Source organism: Phyllobates terribilis, unplaced genomic scaffold (genome assembly GCF_046119375.1).
Source record: "Phyllobates terribilis strain yellow unplaced genomic scaffold, ASM4611937v1 Scaffold_3__8_contigs__length_932513732, whole genome shotgun sequence".
Taxonomy (NCBI): Eukaryota; Metazoa; Chordata; class Amphibia; order Anura; family Dendrobatidae; genus Phyllobates; species Phyllobates terribilis.
The window spans coordinates 769,209,346-769,231,903 of NW_027362763.1; positions in this window are offsets into that span (position 1 = coordinate 769,209,346).

Below are 22,558 nucleotides of genomic sequence, written 5' to 3' on the forward strand. Positions count from 1 at the left end.
TGTTCAGAGAGGAGCTCAGCCAGAGAGGGCTGACAGGGAGCTGTGGCTCAGTCTGGGCCCAGCTCCAGAGCCAGGCCTGGAGTGGAGGCCTGAAGCAGAGAGAGAGAGAAGTAAGAGGAAGAAGGAACAGAAACACCAGGAAAGGCCCAGAGACGCAGGAAAAGAAGGAACCCTAAGATCCCACGGAATAACGGGTGAAGGGTTAGCAGAACAGGGTGCCGGATCCCAAACTGGTGGAGGCCAATTATCCTTAGCCAGGAACCGGAGGTCGTGGACAAGTTTTGGCGCGACCCCTCGCCATATCTACCAGGAAGGCATACCATATAGGGTCAGGGAAACCGGGAAAGGTTTCACCACTAGAAGGCCTGAGGGAGCTGGACAAAGGTGGATCCCTGGTGGGGACGGCCAGTAGGAAGGAAGAGAGGGGAGCTCAGGACCACGCTCTGGAACTGCCTGGGAGTTGGCCGAGTCCCGCACCTGGTGGACGCAGCACGGCTCGGGTGGTCCTAACTGTGCACAAGGGACCTGATAAAGAACTGTGAGTAAAGCTGTGAAAACTGCAATTGCAAGTCTCAGTGATTCCTTGTCGCACCAGTACCATCAGTGCTGGGACATACACACCATCTCTCCCAACATCATTATCATCCTCTGCCCTGAGGCCATACCCCTCCCGTTGGGGGTTATACCATCCACGCTGCACATCCGTACCACCGGCCTCAGCGGACTGCCCTGCAGCGGCGGCTTCATAGCCGCATTCAACGGGTGGCGTAGTCGGACACTAATACCATCATACCAATAACTGCCACTTAGTTTGACACCCTGGGCACGGACCGGGTCACCGCCACGAGGACTACTACCCCTATCGGATCCGGCTCCGGGTACTCCCCGCGTGCGCAATGCTACACAACATGGCCCAGGGGGCGAGTCAATTTTGGCGTAGTCGGCAGGATTACGTGCCCGCAACCACCGGGTACTGCGTGCCTGAAGAAAAGTTCACATTTACCTCAAAAAGGAGTCTCCCGCCAATTCCAGAGGGTTCCCGCCATCAGACGCCGTCCGGAGTCGTTTCCCGCCGTTTGCCCGCCATCTGCAGCCTTTGCCCGCCATCAGCGAAGTTTCCCGCCATCAGGAGACGATTCCCGCCATCTTGGACAGTTTCCCGCCCTGGCAGAGAGGACGCCATTGTGGGCGTGCCAGAGAGTGGCAAGAGACCACCTCCCATCGTGGGCATGGCCCCAGAGTGGCGCCAAAGGAGGGGACCGCCCCCACCAGCCGAGACTACCACCATGGAAATGTCCATCAAAGTGGGGGGTCTGCCCCTGAAACTGACTGTCACTAAGTTGCCCCGGGACCACTCCCAAGGGGGGCGGATAGAGAACAAAACGGAGAAGATGGGTGCAGCCTGGAGGAGTCTGGACGGATCGCACCCGGGAATGGAGGAAGCGCCCAGCAATGCCAGCACCTCGGGCCGGGGCCTGCTGCAGGCCGCAATGCCAGACAGCCTAGTGGAGATCCTGGCACAGCTCCCCAGAGATCCGGAGCATGCACAGGCTGCGCTGGAGGACTTGGACCGGAGGATGGCCCGGGCACAGCAGGATGCGCTGGCCGAATGGAAAAGGGAGATGGCCCGGCAGGCTGGGATCCGCCAGCAGGAGGCGCCACCCGCAACGAGGAGCATGTCCGCCTCTGAGGATGGTGCAGGAGGGACGAAGGCTGGAGACGACGCCGCGGAGGGAGCCGCAGGGATGGAAGCAGGTAATGGGGACGTCACCACCCCGAGCCCAGTAGCCGAAAGCCTGCCCCAGCTCCCCGTCGCAGAGCCCGAAGTCCCACTCACCGCGCCCGTTGCCGCACCGCCACTGCTCCCAACTAGGCCTCAAGCGGCCGGAGCCGCGGTCACGCCCCCTTCCACGCCACGCCCCCTGACCCGGAGCGCGGCAAAACAGGAGGTGCCCCCGGCCTGGTCGCAAGGCCGAGTGCCTCCGGGCGCCGCGGTCTCCACGGCGTCCTCTACCTCCACAGTGCCATCGGCCTGGTCGCAAGGCCGAGTACCTCCAGGCGCCGCGGCCCCCACAGCGCCCTCCCCCCGGGAGGTGCCATACTTGGACCCAGGTAGGATGCCTCCGGCCTGGACGCAAGGCCGAGTACCCCCGGGCGCTGCCGCCCCTACGACGCCCTCAACCTCCACAGTGCCACCCCTGGGCGCAGATCTGTTTGCACAACATACCAGCCCGGACGGGCTGCCCTTCGTGTGGCCACCGGAGTACATCAACCCCCAACTCCGGAGGGAACGGCCCCTGTGTGAGCCTCTGATCCCGGCTCCGGCGCCCGTCAAAATTGTCCCGCTCCCGTTGGAGGACGCCCAATTTGCATGGGATCCGACCGGTGAGGACCTCATGGGGTTCACCAAGGAGACCCGGGCGGCCGCAGCCCGGCGTGAGGAGTGCTGCCGTCAACAGCTAGAGGTCTTTGGGAGAGAACGGCGAGAGAGGCGGATCCGCGAGGAACAGCTGCAGGTCCAAAGCGCGGAGCAGAAACGCCAGGCCCGACGAAACCCCCGTGCGGCCCACGGTCCCCGCGCCACCGGGACCGTAATAAAATTCCAGCTAGAGAATGGCTGGGGCTTTATCCGGGACCACCGAACCCTCGGCGACGTCTTTGTCACCCGCAGGGATGTCGAGAGCCACCTTCCAGAAGGACACCGAGGACGCGACCTCTACTCAGGTGACGAGGTCACCTTCACCCGGCATCAGTGTGCTAAAGGACCGTACGCCCTTCACGTACACCGGCTGACTGAGGAGGAGATGCAATATGAGGAAAGCCAAGAGGACCCGGACGGGTCTGAAGACTACCCTCAGGAGGGAGCACGGAGAGGACATAGCTACTGAAGGGAAGTAGCATGAACAAAGAACTGTATATAGTTACCCGTCGGGGTACAAGAACTGTCGTAAAATTGGTGATTATGTGAACTGTTACCTGTGTGCCCCTAATCCCATACCAGGCTGAGGACTGTGAGCAGCCATTCCCCTATTCCCACTGGCCGAGGACTGAGAGCGGCCACCCTGTAAATAGTTGCACTTCTTAAAGCGCCCCCTACTTGTTTTATAGAAGAACTGCTCTTCTACTTTGGAACTAGTGACTGTTGCACTTTACCTGGTCACAAGTTGCACAGTGGCCAGAGATCAAGAACGTGTTGGTCAAGAATGTTTTATATGAAAAAGTTTTATATGATGCTAAAAGAGTTAATGGTATTTTATAAGTGTGTGAAGAAAGTCTGATAATGTTTCCGTAATGTTTTATACCTGTAACGTTAAAAGAGAAAAGTACCTCCCATAAAGGGATGATTGAAAGTTGATATGTCTTACATGTGAGTGTACACTTAAAAATTTTTGTATGTTTTAATTTGCTTTTGCTCTTTTCCAGCCCGAGGACGTGCTGTGGTTTACCAGGGGGGAATGTAGCACCCCGAGGACTCGGCTGCTACAGGGGTATTGCACCTCAGACCAGAGGTGTGGTATTCCACTCCCGGGTAAGGATGGAGTGTGGAACTGGGCTCAGTTAGCTGCATGCACTACACTCACCCCATTTCCGGGGGACAGATCAACGGTACTCCCACCAGATAGATGTGCAGGTACGACAGCTTCTGTCCCTGGCTGGAGTGGGGGGGGGGGAGGAACATCCCAGTGGTGTAGGAGCAGACAGGGGAGGGACTCTGGGCATAGGTAGGAGCCCATTGGGTGCTGGTCACCTGGGCTCGGGTGTCAGAAGGAGGTATAAAAGGTGGGCACCATCTTAGATCAGGGTCTGTCTGTTCAGAGAGGAGCTCAGCCAGAGAGGGCTGACAGGGAGCTGTGGCTCAGTCTGGGCCCAGCTCCAGAGCCAGGCCTGGAGTGGAGGCCTGAAGCAGAGAGAGAGAGAAGTAAGAGGAAGAAGGAACAGAAACACCAGGAAAGGCCCAGAGACGCAGGAAAAGAAGGAACCCTAAGATCCCACGGAATAACGGGTGAAGGGTTGGCAGAACAGGGTGCCGGATCCCAAACTGGTGGAGGCCAATTATCCTTAGCCAGGAACCGGAGGTCGTGGACAAGTTTTGGCGCGACCCCTCGCCATATCTACCAGGAAGGCATACCTTATAGGGTCAGGGAAACCGGGAAAGGTTTCACCACTAGAAGGCCCGAGGGAGCTGGACAAAGGTGGATCCCTGGTGGGGACGGCCAGTAGGAAGGAAGAGAGGGGAGCTCAGGACCACGCTCTGGAACTGCCTGGGAGTTGGCCGAGTCCCGCACCTGGTGGACGCAGCACAGCTCGGGTGGTCCTAACTGTGCACAAGGGACCTGATAAAGAACTGTGAGTAAAGCTGTGAAAACTGCAATTGCAAGTCTCAGTGATTCCTTGTCGCACCGGTACCATCAGTGCTGGGACATACACACCATCTCTCCCAACATCATTATCATCCTCTGCCCTGAGGCCATACCCTTCCCGTTGGGGGTTATACCATCCACGCTGCACATCCGTACCACCGGCCTCAGCGGACTGCCCTGCAGCGGCGGCTTCATAGCCGCATTCAACAGGTGGCGTAGTCGGACACTAATACCATCATACCAATAACTGCCACTTAGTTTGACACCCTGGGCATGGACCGGGTCACCGCCACGAGGACTACTACCCCTATCGGATCCGGCTCCGGGTATTCCCCGCGTGCGCAACGCTACACAACATGGCCCAGGGGGCGAGTCATAAAGAAAAACAGGTAATAGACTAGGAGAGTGTTCAGACAGGAACTGACACTGCAGCGAGATACAGGAGTGAGTCAGGGTATGCGGCCCCCAGAAGGCAGGACGAACAGGCTAGGAGCGTGTTCAGACAGGCCTGGGAATACAGCCTCCAGGAAGGCGGACAGGCAAGAAAAACAGAACAGGACCTGGCACATCAGAGGCAAGAAACCCTCTGAAGATAATAGTTGCTCAGGCACCAGCTTCAAGGTGGAGCTGGTTTAAATATCCAGTGACAGACAGCAATAGGCTGAGGAAGCATTAGGGGTGTGCCCACAGCAGCTACAAAAAACAGGAAGTAACCGGGCCGCCGCCCTAAGCAGAGACAAACAGACAGCATGAATAGAAGCCAGGCTAGCAGACTGGACTGAAGAGCAAGTTTGCGATCTTGCATAGTGAGAGATGGTGCACCATGTATATTACACTTGCTTTAATGTTTTTAGTGCCATGTATGAATCTCTCCATAACATCAAATCTAGAAGAGAGCAAAGCTCATCTAGCCTACATGGGGTTTAGTGTCTTGGCTGATTCGTAAGTCAGATTTTTTGTGTTCTGTGATGAAAGTGATCTTATGTTTAGCACTATCAAGAAAATTACACCATTCCTCAAAGGCCCAGTTGATTTTCAAAATTCAAAATTTCCGATATCATAGTTTCTCTTGGCAGATGAAAATTTTCTTGAAAAGTAGGAACACGAATGCAGCTGAATAAGAGCTTTGTGATAACACCTGCCAACTCCAACCTCTGAGACATCAACCTACATGATAAAGGGATGTTCTAGGTCTTGTTGACCCAACACAGGATGAGAAATGTTCCATGAAGGCTTAGATTGCCTCAGTTTTCCAGTTGACCACCTTAGCTCCCTTCTTAGTCAAGTCAGTCAATGGTTTGTCAATCTTTGAAAATTTTTAAAGTGAACCTGTCAGGTCCCCCCATGCCCTCCAACCCTCCAGTATTTGTGTATTTATTGCTAAATCCCCTGCCTAACCAGCCCTTTATCCTATTAGCCACATAAACACATGTTGAAAAAAAGTCTTTATACGCACCATTTTTCTTATGAAAATTAGTCATTTGACAAGACAATGGGGCGTTAGTCTCCAGACTAGTCTCCATCCAGACTAGTCGTCCCTCTTTGCATGTTATCACGTTCCTCCTAAGCAGCTGTTTAACTTGTAAAACCACATTGTAATGGCTGTGTGGTTTTGCAGGTGAAATAGTTGTTTTCCAGCAAAGTGATTCTTGAATGAATGTGAAAAAAACGCAGGACCACAGTGGCTCAAGATCACTGCGATTTTTGGCCACAAGAACATATAGTGCATGTGAACACAGTCCTATAATATAGCATAGGACCTCTGCGAGGTCATGGGGAACCAGGCTAATAAAAACCTCTACAACATTGTGTAGCACCCCGAGGGCTCGGCTGCTACAGGGGTATTGCACCTCAGACCAGAGGTGTGATATTCCACTCCCGGGTAAGGATGGAGTGTGGACCAGGACTCGTTTAGCTGCATGCATCACACACACCCCATTTCCGAGGGACAGCTCAACGGTGCTCCCACAGAAGTGCAGGCACGACAGCATCTGTCCCTGGCTGGAGTGGGGCGGGGAAAGGAAAACCCAGTGGTGTAGGAGCAGATAGGGGTGGGTCTCTGGGCATAGATAGGAGCCCATTGGTTGCTAGTCACCTGGGCTCACACATAGAAGGAGGTATATAATGTGGGCACCATCTTAGATCAGTGTTCAGTTCAGGCAGGAGGAGAAGAGGAGAGGAGCTCAGCCAGAGAGGGCTGACAGGGAGCTGTGGCTCAGTCTGGGCCCAGCTCCAGAGGCAGGCCTGGAGTGAGGCCAGGAACAGCAGAAAGAGAGAGGAGGAGGAACGGAGAGGAAAGTAAGAAAGGAACTGGAACAGAGGAGAAAGGAAGCAAAGAACACAGAGAAAGGCCCAGAGACACGAAGGCAGAAGGAACCCCATATGCCCAGGAGATACAGGGTGAAGGGTTGGCAGAGCAGGGTACCGGAACCCGAATTGGTGGAGGCGACTAAACCTCAGCCAAAACCGGAGGTTGTGACCACATCTTGGTGCGACCCCTCACTACATCCACCAGAAAGGCATATCGTATAGGGTCAGGGAAACCGGAGAGAGGTTTCGCCAACAGAAGGCCCGAGGAAGCTGGACAAAGGTGGGTCCCTGGTGGGGACGGCCAGTAGAAAGGAAGAGAGGGGAGCTCTGAACCACACTCTGGAATTGCCTGGGAGTTGACCGAGTCCCTTGCCTGGTGAACGCAGCACGGCTCAGGCGGTCCCTCATGTGCACAAGTGACCAGAATAACAACCGTGAGTAAAGCTTTGAAAACTGCAACTGCACGTCTCTGTGATTCCTCACCGCACCAGCACCATAAGTACTGGGACGCTCACACCATCACTCCCATCATCTCTCACATTAGCTGCCCTGAGGCAATACTTCTCCCGTGGGGAGTCATCCCATACTCAGCTGCGCAAACAACATCAGCCTCAGCGGTCTGCAGCGCAGCGGCGGTCCCCACTGACCGCAATCCACGGGTGGCGTAGTCGGACACTTATTACAATACAAATAGACTGCCACTGGTTTGACCACCCTGGGCACGGACCGGGTCACCGCCACGGAGAACTACAACCCCCAGCGATCCGGCTCCGGGTATTCCCCCTGCACAGCAGCAGCAACAGCACAGGCCCAGGGGGCGCGTCAATTGGATTTAGATCACTATAGAAAATTGAGAGCCAATAATGATCTTGATAATCCATGTATTTCATCTTGCTAATAGGTGCTGAACAATTTGTTCAAGTGACTGCCAACATGTTAGCACTCCACCCTTCTGTTCAAGGCTGCTCTCAATTAGAACTGCATCTTACCTGCCCTTTAAATATTTAGGTCTAGACCCAGGAAAGGTAAGTCTGATAGTGTAAAACAGCATCTAAAAAGGTCGCCTTGTCACTGGTAGATGGGCTCACACAATTTGATCAAAATGTGCGCTTAGAAATACCTGAGAGCACTCAGTGTGCGGTTGTATCTGTTTGCTTGAATGTCAGTACAATAATGATTTTAAGCCCCTCCTGATCTTGGAAGTATTCAGTACGTCCTGATTGGTAAGTACTTACTGACCTTGGACGTACTGGGTACTTCTAGGCTATTGTGCACGCACACAGGCTGTGATCTTGCATGCTATGCCTTATAACTGTGATTAGACTGCAGAAAGTGAAAGTCTCATAGTGGGATTAAGTAAAAAAAGTAAAACAAAAAAAGTACAAATATTTTTTTTAAAAATCAGAAAATAATAAAAAAAATAAATAAAAATATATTGTACTGATAAATTTGTAATTTTATGTAAAAATAATAATAATAATAAAAAAAATGCACATGTTTGGTATCACTGCATCCGGAACAACCTGCCCCATAAAACTGTCACACTAGATAACCCCTTCAGTGAACACCATAAAAAATAAAAAAAATGGAGCAAAAAAATTATGCGTTTTCATTATACCGCTAAACAAAAAGTGAAATAAAACGCAATCAAAAAGACAAATGTAAATAACAATGGTATCACTGAAAATGTCATCTTGTCTCGCAAAAAACAAGCCCCCATACAGCTCCATCAGCCAAAAAATAAAAAAGTTATAACTCTCAGAATAGAGTGATGCAAAAATAATTATTTTTTCTATAAAATAGTTTTTATTGTGTAAAAGCGCCAAAACATAAAAAAATATATGAATGTGGTTTCACTGTAATCGTACTGACCCGAAGAACAAAAGCTGCCTTATCAATTTTATCACACACAAAACAGCATAAAAAAAAAAACAATTCCTGAATTGCTGGGTTTTGTTCATTCTGCTAAAAATCAGAATAGAAAACGATCAAAAAATGCCATGTGCCCTGAAAATGGTAACAATAAAAACATTAAGCAGTCCCGCAAAAAACAAGCCCCCACATGACTCTGTCGGCCGAAATATGTAAAAATTATAGCTCCCAAAATATGGTGATGCAAAAACTAGCTTTTGCAAAAAAAATGTCTTTTAGTGTGTGACAGCAGACAAACATAAAAACCCAATATAAATCTGGTATCGCTGTAATCGCACCGACCCAAAGAATAAAGTCACCTAATCACTTATACCGCACGAGGAATGGCATAAAAAATAAATAAAACCAATTCTTGATATACTGTTGATTTGTTCATTCTGCCTCCCAAAGATAGCAGTAAGGCTCGGCGCACACTTATCCTGCGCTCTGCGCTTACACCGGGGTTTCTTTGCACTGTGCCTGAAAAGTATTTACCAATTACATGTAGGGTATTGGCGCACTCAGGAATAATTGCGCAACAAACTGTGAGGTCCATTTTTTCCTACTAGCCATTAGAAAAATAAAAACTTGGGGCTAAACAACATTAAAAATGTAATTATTCTTTCTTCACCGCCCAATGGTATAAAATTCTGTGAGGCACATTTTGTGTTAACATGCTCACTGCACCCCTATATGAATTCATTGGGGGTGTAGTTTGCAAAATGTGGTCACTTAAGGGTTTTTTTTTGATGTTCTGGCACCTTAGGGTCTCTGTCAATGTGACATGGCACCCTCAAACCATTACAGCAAAATCTGAATTACAATATGGCGCTTCTTCCCTTCTGAGCTTTGCACTGTGCCTCAAATATAGTTTTCAACCACATTTGGGTTATCGGTGTACTCAGAAGAAATTGCACAACAAATTTTGGGGTCCATTTTCTCCTGCTATCCTTGTGAAAATGAAAAAATTGGGACTAAAACAAAATTTTGGTGGGAAAAATATATATATTTTTTTTCATTTTCACTGATTCTGTGAAACACCTGGGGGTTCAAGGTGCTCACTACATGTTAGACAAATTCCTTGAAGGGTCTAGTTTCCAAAATGGCGTCACTTTTTGGGGGTTTCTACTGTTTAGGAACATCAGAGACTCTCCAAACGCGACATGACACCCGAAGACCATTCCATCAAAGTCTGCGTTCCAAAACGTCACTCCTTCCTTTCTGAGGCCTGACGTGTGCCCAAGCAGTAGTTTTCCCCCACATATGGGGTATCAGCGTACTCAGGAGAAATTGCATAACAAATTGTGTGATGCAATTTCTCCTGTTACCCTTATGAAAATGCAAAATTTGGGACTAAAAAACATTTTTGTGGGGAAAAAATAGATTTTTTTATTTTCACGGCTCAATGTTATAAACTTCTGTGAAGCATCTGGGGGTTCAAGGTGCTCAGCACACATCTAGATAAGTTCCTTGAGGGGTCTAGTTTCCAGAATGGTGTCACTTGTGGGCGGTTTCCACTGTTTAGGCACATCAGGGGCTCTCCAATTGCGACATGGTGTCTGCAAATTGTTCCAGCAAATTTTGCATTCAAAAAGTCAAATGGCGCTCCTTGCCTTCCGAGCCCTGCCGTGTGCCCAAACAATAGTTTTCCCCCACATATGAGGTATCGGCAGACTCAGGAGAAAGTACACAACAAATCATGTGGTGCAATTTCGCCTGTTACCCTTGTGAAAATGTAAAATTTGGAGCTAAATAACATTTTTGGGGGAAAAATGTGATTTTTTTATTTTTGTGGCTCAACATTATAAACTTCTGTGAAGCATCTGGGGATTCAAGGTGTTCACTACACATCTAGATAATTTCCCTGAGGGGTATAGTTTCCAAAATGGTGTCACTTGGTCAACTCTTAACCCTTATAACTTCCTAACAAAAAGAAAATTTGTTTCAAAAATTGATTGTGCTGATGTAAAGTAGACATGTCGGAAATGTTATTTATTAACTATTTTGTGTGACATATCTCTCTGATTTAAGAGCATAAAAATTAAAAATGTGAAAATTGCAAAATTTTTGTCAAATTTCCGTTTTTTTCACAAATAAACGCAAGTCATATCAAAGAAATTTTACCACCATCATGAAGTACAATATGTCACAAAAAAAACAATCTCAGAATCAGTGGGATCCGTTGAAGTGTTCCAGAGTTATTACCTCATAAAGTGACAGTGGTCGGAATTGTAAAATTTGACCTGGTCATGAAGGTGCAAATAGGCTTGAGGGGTAAAGGGGTTAAGATCCAACTTCTTAAGAACCAAGTGGCTGGAGAATAAGTGGTGCCAGCAAGACAATATTTGAGACACTCGCCCTCCCTCTCTGGATGGAGCAGGCATGTTTTATATACTTTGTTGTCAGTTCCTTCTCTTCTGAGATGAGCTACATTATCTTGGTGCTGTTCCTCCTTGAAGTGTGGTAGGTCGCATGGAAAATATATTTTGGTAGCCCTGACCTCCATCTTTCACTTCATTAAATTGTTTCAGGGGAACTCATGTGCCCCCTCCTGATATCGCTAATGCTGCTCAGTGTCTATAAACCGATGCTTCTTATGTTCGCTTAGAGATAAGACAGATTTTAAGCCTAAGGAGGGCTCAATGTGTGAAAATGAAGGGAAGAATACATACGCATTTTTCTAACTGCTATACAGTTTTTATTACTGATTTTCACATACAGTTTATTAATCCTGCCTGCGACAGACATAATTTCTGAACTAAATAATGAAATGTTGAGCACAAGAGGAAAACTGCTGAACCTGGTCACCATTAGTCCAGATAAGGTCTATGGTGCCGGATATGTCCGTAAATAGCAGTAAATCCAAGTGTGACAGCGGGTGATTGTCATTGCATTGTACAGTCCGTGCAAGCAAGATTGTAAAGCGGCGACTGGTGTGGTTTACACATGCTAAAACAGATGTATATTAGGCCCTGTTCACATTGCATTTTTGCAGTGTGTCCAGCTTGTTCATTCTGCATGAATCACCTTAAAAATGGGATTCATACCAACCTCCGATGAGCGCCATAGACCGCAATGACACTAATGGAGTTCACATGAACTCGTTTATTTTTCTGAAACTATCCGTTTGTTCAGACAGGCACAGATATGTGGTCTGCTATTTTCTTATGCCCGACTGAGCAAATGACACTTTTAGAAAGAAAAAAAGAGTTCATTTGAACTCCGTTTTTTTAATTGCAGTGTATGGCACAATTGGGGCGAGTTTCGTTTAAATCCCATTTTAGGAGGATTCAGGCAGATCCTTGGGACACACTGCAGAAATTCAGTGTGAACAGGGCCTTAGACATAAGGGTGCCTTTACTGACTATGGATTCCCATAAATATATATGGCATGTCTTGCTCTGCATTATTTGGATGTGGATTTTTTTAGGAATAGTTCAAACATATGCTTCAAACAGTTTATTTATTTTTATGTATTTTGAGGCTGTAAGTGCAGTACAGCAAGAGACCTCCTACACCTTGAATACATCACCTAATAGATTGTCGTAATCATTACAATTTCATTATAGAAAAGCCTGGTTTGCACAGCTTTATTTAGTTCTCAATAGTAATAAGGTTCTCTGCTTTGTTTGGTACAGTGTGCATTTGACGCGCCCCTGGGCCTGTGTCGCGCTGCGCTGCGCATGCGGGAGCTTACCCGGAGCCGGATCTGTGGAGGGTTGTAGTCTCGTGGCGGTGACCCGGTCCGTGCCCAGGGAGTCAAACTAGACGGCAGTCCATTAGTAGTAAATGGTTGATGACTACGCCACCCGTTGAGTGCAGCCAGGGGGCTGCTGCTGCAGGGCAGACCGCTGAGGCCGATGGTGGGATTGTGCAGCGTGATAGTATAACCCCCAACGGGAGGGGTATGGCCTCAGGGCAGCCGACGTGGATGATGGGGGTAGCAGGAACCACTCAGAGACGGTACGGTGTAGTTCAGGGTCTTTACTGGTAACAACAAAAGACCCTCCCGGAGTACTTGCTAGCGGATGGGGCCTGGTCAGTCCTTGAGCAGATGGGATCTCCCCTGGCCAGGCGTAGTTGTAGGCCTCCCAAACTGACTGTACTCTTCTGGCTACCTTGCTAGGAGCTGATGTAAGTAGCCCACGTCCCTGAGTGTACCGTGTGGTGCTCACCCGTATGGCCGGTGACTCGGGGCCTTCTAATGGCTTCCGCTCCACGATGGCGGTGCTGGTCCCACGCGTGTGACCGTGCCTTCGGGCTTCTGGGCCAGAGGACCTGAAATCCCCTGCCTGACGGATTCTGCTGCTGGGCAGGAATTAGTCCCCACAGCCTCGGACTCCGGGTCCGGTAAAAAGTCTTCTTAGTCAGGGCGAACTCTGCAGCTGCCAGCCCCTGACTCCTTGTAACTGCTGTTTCTTCCTATGCTGTCTCTACTTCTTCTCTTCTTCTACTCACTCACCCTGCCTCAGCCCCAGGTTTATATAGGGGAAGTTCTTCCCCTCCCAAGACTGGGCAGGAGGTGTGGCATGCACAGGATCCCTGACTAAAGGACCTCCCACCTGCTCTCAGACATAACATTACGTTACTGTGGCAACCAGACCCCTGGGGTGTCACATTCCCCCCTAGTAAAATTTAGTACTCCGGGACTAAACACATTTAGAAAACATAACAAGGCAAAACATTAATAATACAATAAGAAAACACATAAAGATGGTTACGGCGTGTCCGCAACCGGGTGCAGTCTCTGAAGAAAGCAAGGTGTCCATTTCACCAACACAGGGAGACGTAACCAGGTAGGGGTCTGTTCTACCCCGAGTCCTTGACAGTCTTTAGTCCATCCTGGGTTACGCTCCAACTATATACAAGGATTCCCGGTAAATCCACCAAGGATTATTAAAAACAACTAGAAATACAAAATTACACACAAGCAACTATAGACAGGTAAACATTATAAAATAGCTTAAACATTTAGATCCTCCAACGTGCGGGTAACTGGCCTCTAGTGGCCCTAGTGGACCTACGGAGCTGACTGTCTGGCCCTGAACTGTAGGAGCTGTCAAGGGTAAACTGGGCAGCTGTCTACCGGCTCTTTGTCTCACTAGGGGTACGGCAGGCTCACTATAAGCAGAGGGTTGATTCTCCTGTTCTACTTGTGTGGAGTCTTCTGCCTCCTGGACCGGCTGTTCTTCCAGCTCTACCCGTTGCTCCGTAGGTTCTTGGGATGATGGTTGGAGGAAGGTGAGTACGGGTACCACAACTGCACCATTGACTTGAGTCCAAGACCGAGGGAAGTCCCCGAGCACGGTACTAACCATATCTTCCCTTTCTCCCACGGGTCGATGGTCTTCTTGTCCCTCTTCAGGGTTCCTCAGTTGTTCGGGACACTTCTTCAGGTGGTCCCGGGATACAATGGCTGTGGTTTCCCCTCCGTCTTTACTGATGGTACAGACCTTCGGGTTCTCGTGGCTTGAGGGCAGTACGGTGTACGGGTCCTTCTCCCACTGGTCATCCAACTTGTGGAGCCGTCTTTTCCTCTTCAAGACCTGCTCTCCGGGTACCAGGGGAACAGCGGGAGCATACTGGTTGTAAGTCTTCTCTTGTCTTTCCCTAGCCTGACAGAGACTTCGCTCCACGCTCTCCTGTACTCTCCGGTACTGCTGCTGCCTCTCTGTGTCCCAGTCTGTTTCTGGTGAAGTGTCCTCAGGTGTCAGGACTCCCATTTCCAGGTCAACAGGTAACTTACCAGGTCTCGCCCTCATTAGGTAAGCCGGGGTACAGTTGGTGGAACCTACCGGGATGTGGTTGTATAGGTCCACCAGATCGGGCAACTTCTCAGGCCACAGACTGCGTTCTTCCAGGGGCAATGTTTTTAGAAGATCCATTACCACCTGGTTCATTTTTTCACAAAGTCCATTAGTTTGCGGATGGTAGGGTGTCGTCCTTATCTTCCGGCAGCCATACAGATTGCAGAATTCCTGGAAGACCTCCGCTTCAAAGGCAGGTCCCTGGTCCGTCAGCACTTGGTCCGGGTACCCGTGTGGACGGCAGAAGTGCTGCTGGAAGGCCCTAGCTGCTGTTTGAGCCGTTAAGTCCTTGACGGGGACGACAACCAAGAACCGGGAGTAATGATCCACGATGGTTAACGCGTAGACGTAGCCACTTCTGCTTGGGGTCAGTTTTACATGATCCAAGGCTACCAGTTCCAACGGTTGCCGGGTGACGATGGACTGCAGGGGAGTCTTCTGGCTGGCCCGGTCCTTCCTTCTCAGATTGCACGGGCCACAGTCTCTGCACCACTTCTCGATGGTTCCCCTCATGCCTACCCAGTGGAACCGCTCGCGCAGCAGGAACTCCAGCTTTTTCCACCCGAAGTGTCCAGCTCCGTCGTGGTATGCCTCCATCACCATGGCTGCGTCTCTTCGGGGCACCACTACTTGCCAGAGTAGTTCATGCGTCCGGGAGTTGACCATTCTGCGGCACAACTTCCCCTTGTAAAGGAATAGTCGACTCTTCTCCGCCCATAGTTGTTTGGCTTCCTCCGGAGCGTCTGGTTCAAGGCGAGCCTCCGGCCGAGTCAGCATCTCCTTCACCAGTCGGACGGCAGGGTCGCTGTCTTGCGTTTCCGCCCAGTTGTAGTGGGGTAAGGGGTTCAACGTAGCAGCCTGCTTACCCCTTACCCGGTGGGAATACTGGATAGTCCCATGACGGTGGAACGCAGGGAGTTCAACTTCTTCCAGTCCCTCCGGATCTTCTCCTTCGTCCGGCAGGTTGGGCATCCTGGACAGGGCGTCCGCGTTAGTATTGGAGCGTCCTGCCCGGTATTTGATTGTGAACTCGTAGTTGGACAGACGGGCCATCCACCTCTGCTCCAGGGCACCGAGTCTTGCCGTGTCCAGGTGTGTCAACGGGTTGTTATCCGTGTATACGGTGAACCGGGAAGAAGCGAGGTAATGCCTAAAGCGCTCGGTGACTGCCCATACCACGGCCAGGAACTCTAGCTTAAATGAGCTGTAATTTTCGGGGTTCCTTTCGGTGGGTCGCAGTTTTCGGCTGGCATAGGAGATTACTCGTTCTCTCCCCTGCTGAATCTGGGACAGTACGGCTCCTAGCCCGATGTTACTGGCGTCGGTGTAGAGGATGAAGGGCTGGCTATAGTCCGGGTACGCCAAGATTTCATCCCCCGTGAGGGCCATCTTCAGCTGGCGGAAGGACTCTTCTTCTAGCTTTTCCCATTTGAAGGGCGGCTTCTGGTTCTTGGCCTTCCGGGACTGGCCTATCAGGAGGTCCTGCATAGGTGCTGCCTTTTTGGTGAAACCGGGAATAAACCTTCGGTAGTAGCCTACCAACCCTAGGAACTGCCGCACTTCTTTTACGCTGGAGGGGCTTGGCCATCCCTTAATTGCGGTGATCTTATCGGGGTCGGGAGCCACTCCGTCAGCGCTCACCACGTGTCCCAGGTATTGCACCTTTGGTTTCAGGAGGTGACACTTGGAGGGTTTCACCTTTAGGCCGTAACTCGCCAGAGCTTCGAACACCTCCGCCAGGTGTTTCAGGTGGTCCTCATAAGTTTTGGAGTATACGATGACATCGTCCAGGTACAACAGGACCGTCTCGAAGTTTCGGTGGCCCAGACAGCACTCCATTAATCGTTGGAAGGTTCCTGGGGCGTTGCAGAGTCCGAACGGCATGCAGGTGAACTCGCTAAGTCCCATCGGGGTGGTGAATGCGGTCTTCTCCCGGTCCGCCTCTGCTACAGGAACCTGCCAGTACCCGCTAGTGAGATCCAAGGTAGAGAAGAAGTTAGCAGATCTTAAAGCAGCCAATGACTCCTCTATCCTTGGTAAGGGGTACGCATCCTTGTGTGTGATACGGTTGATTTTCCGGTAATCTACACACATCCTCATGGTGTTGTCTTTCTTTTTGACTAAAACTAGTGGGGCTGCCCAGGGGCTACAGCTATCCCGGATTACCCCAGCCTCCTTCATGTCTCTAAGCATCCCCTTGGCGTGTTGGTAATGTGCAGGGGGTACGGGTCGATACCTCTCTTTTATGGGAGGATGATCTCCCGTGGGGATGCGGTGTTCTACCCCCTTGACTCGCCCGAAGTCTAACGGGTGTTTACTAAACACTCTCTCATACTCTTGAACCACCCGATAGACTCCTTGTTTCTGATGTGAGGGAGTGGAGTCAGTACCCAGATGTAGTTGCTGACACCAGTCCTCCATGTCTTTCTTAGAGCCGTTACCTTCCTCCGGGTGAGATGGAGGCAAGGGTTCCACAGATTGTATAGAATTTTGATTAGTGGTATATAATTTGGCTAGCGTGGCATACCGGGGCAGGTACACTTCCCTCTCCCCGATATTTATTATGCGAACGGGCACCCTCCCATGGCGTACATTGACCACCCCCCGTGCTGTCAAAATGGTGGGCCTACTGTCTGAGTAAACTGGTTCTACCATTGCCTGGTAATCTCTACCTCTCAGACCAATAGCTGCCCGGCACCAAATCATCATTTCACTTTTTGGGGGCATGGCAATAGGAAAAGGGTCACACATTCTTACGCTACCAATCTCACCGCCGGAGAGTTCCACTTGTTGCCGTTGCATCAGTGCCCGGATCTCTTTCTGGAGCACCCGCTGCTCGCCGGAGCTGGCGTTCTTGGCAACCTGCTGTAAAAGGAAAATCACCTCTGCAAGACAATTTTCAATTACGTTAGTTCCTAGAGTTATTTTTGGGTGACTCTCATGTTTATCAATATCTACAATGATCAGTCCCTGTGCGGCCAGTTCGACTCTACCGATTTTGAGGGTCACCTCTTTAAATCCGATCTGTGGCACGGGCTGGCCATTGCTGGCGATGATACTCAAGTCGTCGTCAGGGTAGCGGGTAATATCCGAGTCATTCCAGTACTGCTTGAAGAGCACGTACGGGATGGTGGTGACCTGTGACCCGGTATCCAGTAGGGCACTCATGGGAATGCCATCCAGTACCACAGGCAAGACTGGACGTCCTCCCACATATCTGTCGCGCCAGTTCGATGGGCCTGGTGATCTTTTTCCTGGGGGTTGGCCCTCTACCCCAGGTTGTGCCCGTTTAAAGAACAGTACCTTTCCATATGTCCGGGTTGATTGCAGCGGCGGCAGATGGGTCGTCCGTCCTCGCTGTATCGGTCACTGGGTCTTCCTCTGGCCGGTGGGGTCCTCCTTGGTCGACGCCACGGGATGTCCTCCGGTCCGGATGCCAGCTGGATCTTCCCTGGGGTGGAAACCTGTAAAGACTGCACAGTTCGGGTTAGCGCAGCAACGCTCTTAACTAGCTCTTGGACCTGATGGTGTAGGTCTGGAGCCGGGTCATTGTCCAAAGCCTGCGCATGAGCTCCCACAGGCCCTGTCAACAAGGGCGCCGCCTCCTGGTGGTAAGTGATAGCTGGGCGCCTGTGGGTCACAACGCCACCCGGTGCTGGTTCTCGGAGCACCCGGATAGCTCTATCCTTGAACTGTGCAAAGTCCAGATGGGGATCCTGTAAGGCCATTGCCCGCAACTGGGTTCGGTGGGCATTGCAATATAAACCCTCTATAAATTGTTCAGTCAACAGCCTGTCCTCGTTTCCCACCCCATCAGGGTCGGTCTGCTTTATGGCCCTCAGGGCCTCTTGTAGGTTTAGTGCATAGTCCCTTATACTCTCATGCGCTCGCTGCTTGCACCCGTAGAATCTAAGCTTGATCTCGGCTGAGGTGCGGGTATCGAAGGTGTCCTTCAGCCGGGTTAGTATCCCTGCGACAGTCTTCCTCCCAGGTGGCCAGGATTTTACTTCCCTTTTGGCTGCCCCGGTTAGTTGGGCCACCAGGATGCTCACTTTTTGCTCTTCTGTGAGGGGGTACACCTGGAAGAGGCTATCCAGCTTTTCTCTAAAGTCATGCAGGGTATGTGACTCCCCTGAGTACTGGGGTAGCCAAGCTGCTCCCGGGATATAGGGCATGGTGAAGGGCATAACTGCAGCAGCGGTAGCGCTGGCGGGGGTTGAGGCAGTGAAGCTCTCCTCCGTATCCGACATCTTCCTCCCCCCTAGTGGACCGTGGCCTACCTTGCGATGATCCTCTTCCGTAGGCCGCGGCTCCGCAGTGGATCGTCAGGGTTGAGGACCTTCCGTCGCGCTCCTGTGACGTCGGCGTCTGCTGGGCTCCTTCCAGGACCTTACGCAACGTCCGGACGTGAGGCGGGGCTTCAGTTCTCGCGCACTTTCGGAGTCCACGCCCCTCTTCTTCCCGCGCGGCGTCCTCAAGATGGCGTCCAATGGCGGGAAAACTCCACGGATGGCGGGAAGAAGGTCGAAGATGGCGCCGGATGGCGGGAAAACTTCGCGGATGGCGGGAAGAAGGTAGAAGATGGCGCCGGATGGCGGGAAACCTCCACGGATAGCGGGAATCTTCACCACTGGTAAGTTTGAACAGTCTTTGCTTTTCAGGCACGCAGTACCCGGTGGTTGCGGGCACGAAATCCTGCCGACTACGCCAAAGTTGACGCGCCCCAGGGCCTGTGTCGCGCTGCGCTGCGCATGCGGGAGCTTACCCGGAGCCGGATCTGTGGAGGGTTGTAGTCTCGTGGCGGTGACCCGGTCCGTGCCCAGGGAGTCAAACTAGACGGCAGTCCATTAGTAGTAAATGGTTGATGACTACGCCACCCGTTGAGTGCAGCCAGGGGGCTGCTGCTGCAGGGCAGACCGCTGAGGCCGATGGTGGGATTGTGCAGCGTGATAGTATAACCCCCAATGGGAGGGGTATGGCCTCAGGGCAGCCGACGTGGATGATGGGGGTAGCAGGAACCACTCAGAGACGGTACGGTGTAGTTCAGGGTCTTTACTGGTAACAACAAAAGACCCTCCCGGAGTACTTGCTAGCGGATGGGGCCTGGTCAGTCCTTGAGCAGATGGGATCTCCCCTGGCCAGGCGTAGTTGTAGGCCTCCCAAACTGACTGTACTCTTCTGGCTACCTTGCTAGGAGCTGATGTAAGTAGCCCACGTCCCTGAGTGTACCGTGTGGTGCTCACCCGTATGGCCGGTGACTCGGGGCCTTCTAATGGCTTCCGCTCCACGATGGCGGTGCTGGTCCCACGCGTGTGACCGTGCCTTCGGGCTTCTGGGCCAGAGGACCTGAAATCCCCTGCCTGACGGATTCTGCTGCTGGGCAGGAATTAGTCCCCACAGCCTCGGACTCCGGGTCCGGTAAAAAGTCTTCTTAGTCAGGGCGAACTCTGCAGCTGCCAGCCCCTGACTCCTTGTAACTGCTGTTTCTTCCTATGCTGTCTCTACTTCTTCTCTTCTTCTACTCACTCACCCTGCCTCAGCCCCAGGTTTATATAGGGGAAGTTCTTCCCCTCCCAAGACTGGGCAGGAGGTGTGGCATGCACAGGATCCCTGACTAAAGGACCTCCCACCTGCTCTCAGACATAACATTACGTTACTGTGGCAACCAGACCCCTGGGGTGTCACACATTTCTATATAACAGAGATTTGTTAAAGGGAATCTGTCAGCAGGTGTAATCTGAGGGCAGCATGAAGTATGGACTACAGATGAGCGAATTTGTTCGGCATTTCAAATTCGTGTTCGTGTTTGGGGTTCCGGCTTGTTCGCGCCAAAAAATCGGCTCCGCCCACGAACATCCCTGATTTGCCACACTGTCACGCAGATACCATCTGTGTGACAGTGTGGCAAATCAGGGATGTTCATGGGCGGAGCCGATTTTTTGGCGCGAACAATCCGGAACCCTGAACATGAACCCGAATTTGAAATGCCGAACAAATTCGCTCAACACTAGTAGGGACACAGACCCTGATTCCAGTGATGTATCATCTATTAGGCTGTGTGCTGTTGTTTCAATACAATAAAAAACTGAATTCACCTTGTTCTTACTGTGGAAATAGCTTGAATTTTTATTGTTGCTCTTCTTCATTCTCTTCTTTACATTTTATCCTGCCGCCAAGCTGTATCCAGACACTACACTCATACCTCCATACTGTTCCAGACATTGCACAAGTTGCCTATTTACTTAAGAACGCAATTTATATGTATCACTTTCACCCCCTATGTTTCCTCGTTTATCTCAGTCTACTACCCTACGCATGCCTATATTTTTGTAATATCCAAACACTCTAGCTAGCTTAGCTTTGACAAAGGACGCCGGAGTGTGTCTGAAACGCGTAGCTTTAACATGCCTGTCAATTGCTAACCATGTTTTGGTGTACTATGATCATGGAGTTGGAATTTTAATCATCTTTAATAAAGGAATTACATTTTTTAACTGGAGCTGGATCCCACAACTTTCTTGCATCTTCTCAGGTCTGGTCAGGATGAATTTCCGGGCTCATACACCTCATAGCTGCAACAGGTGAACAGGCATTTTTTTCCTTTTTTCACTCTACTCCCATCTCCATGACTTTGTAGATGCTGCACCATTACTATGGAATGCACTACATTGGATGAGCAGAAAAAAAATGGCATGTGCAATAATTTGTTTTTTTCTAAAGCCAAAAATAGGTGCAAAGCTTTTGAAAAATTTCCTCTGTACAAATCCCTCCTCAGATGGCTCCTCTAGTATGTATTTAACAAATCTCTGCATTCACAGAAATTATATCAGTATCAAAGGAACAAATCTGAGAACCCTATTATTACTGGTATTAAATGAATCAGCGTAAACTCAGGCATTAATGTATGTAAGGCAGTCCCATCCATTTCTGCTATAGGAATAAAAGATTAAACTCATAATAAGTTTTGTATATTTTTCCTTTTTATGAAAATATTTTTAATGCCCATAGATTAAATCGGCCATAAATGTGTTATTGCTGGGTATCACCTGAAACGTTCACGGATCAACAAAGAAAGTGGCATGCCATTCATGTATGTGCAGCTGTAGCTGCTATTATAGCTCAGCTGATACTACTGTAATTTGTGCTTTGCTATGTCAATAGCATGGTACTTCATTGTGATCAGTGGGTATCATTGAGTTGGACTTCCATTAATCCCACATAGTATTCTATTAAGGCCACAGCCCCACTATCAGTATTCGGTCAGTATTCGGTCAGTATTTTTTCTCAGGAGTGGGAGCCAAAACCAGGAGTGGGTGATAAATGCAGAATTGGTGACTTGTTTCTATTATACCTTTTCTCTGATTGTTCCTCACCTGGTTTTGGCCCCCGCTCCTGGAAAAGATACTGACCGAATACTGACCAAATACTGATAGTGGGGCCGTAGCCTAAGAGGCCATCTAGGCCAGCGGTCTCAAACTTGTGGCTCTCAAGTTGTAATCTTCCTACTATAAACTCCAACATGCTCAAGCTACCATGGACTGGGAGTTGTAGTTTTACAACAGCTGGATAACCATAGGTTGGAGACTAATGTTTCAGGACATGTTCACATGCGGAATTATTTTCAGTAATTATTTCCAGGGCAAAAACTGTGACTTGATGTTCGCAACAAAAGATGTTCAATTCTAACAGCAAAAATGCAGAAAAAGTATTTAATATACAGATTTTTCATGATTTAATGTGTGGACACATAATGGTAAGACACATTATACAATATTGAGCTAATCCTCTAATGTTGGGGCCTCCTGAATATCCCCAAACAAAAGATGTATTTCAACCTACCAACTTTTGGTTATCTTTTTACATGGGCAGACTTATGCCCATAACCATCACCGATCAATGGTATAACAAGACAGAGCTTGATATATCAATCGTTAATATGAATGTTCGCTAATATGATCATTCGGTCTCCTGTTTGCATGTTGTCAGTAACATATCCCCTTTTTACATGGGGAAATGTGTTACCAACAACATTGATTGATGGCTGTCATGAATGAATGGGCCAATGATCAGGATGGAGTTCTGTCAGAATTTTCGGTCCGTGTACAGAAGTAGCATTTGTTAAAATGACAAAAATATCATGATAAAGCAACATATCCCAATGCAGAAAAC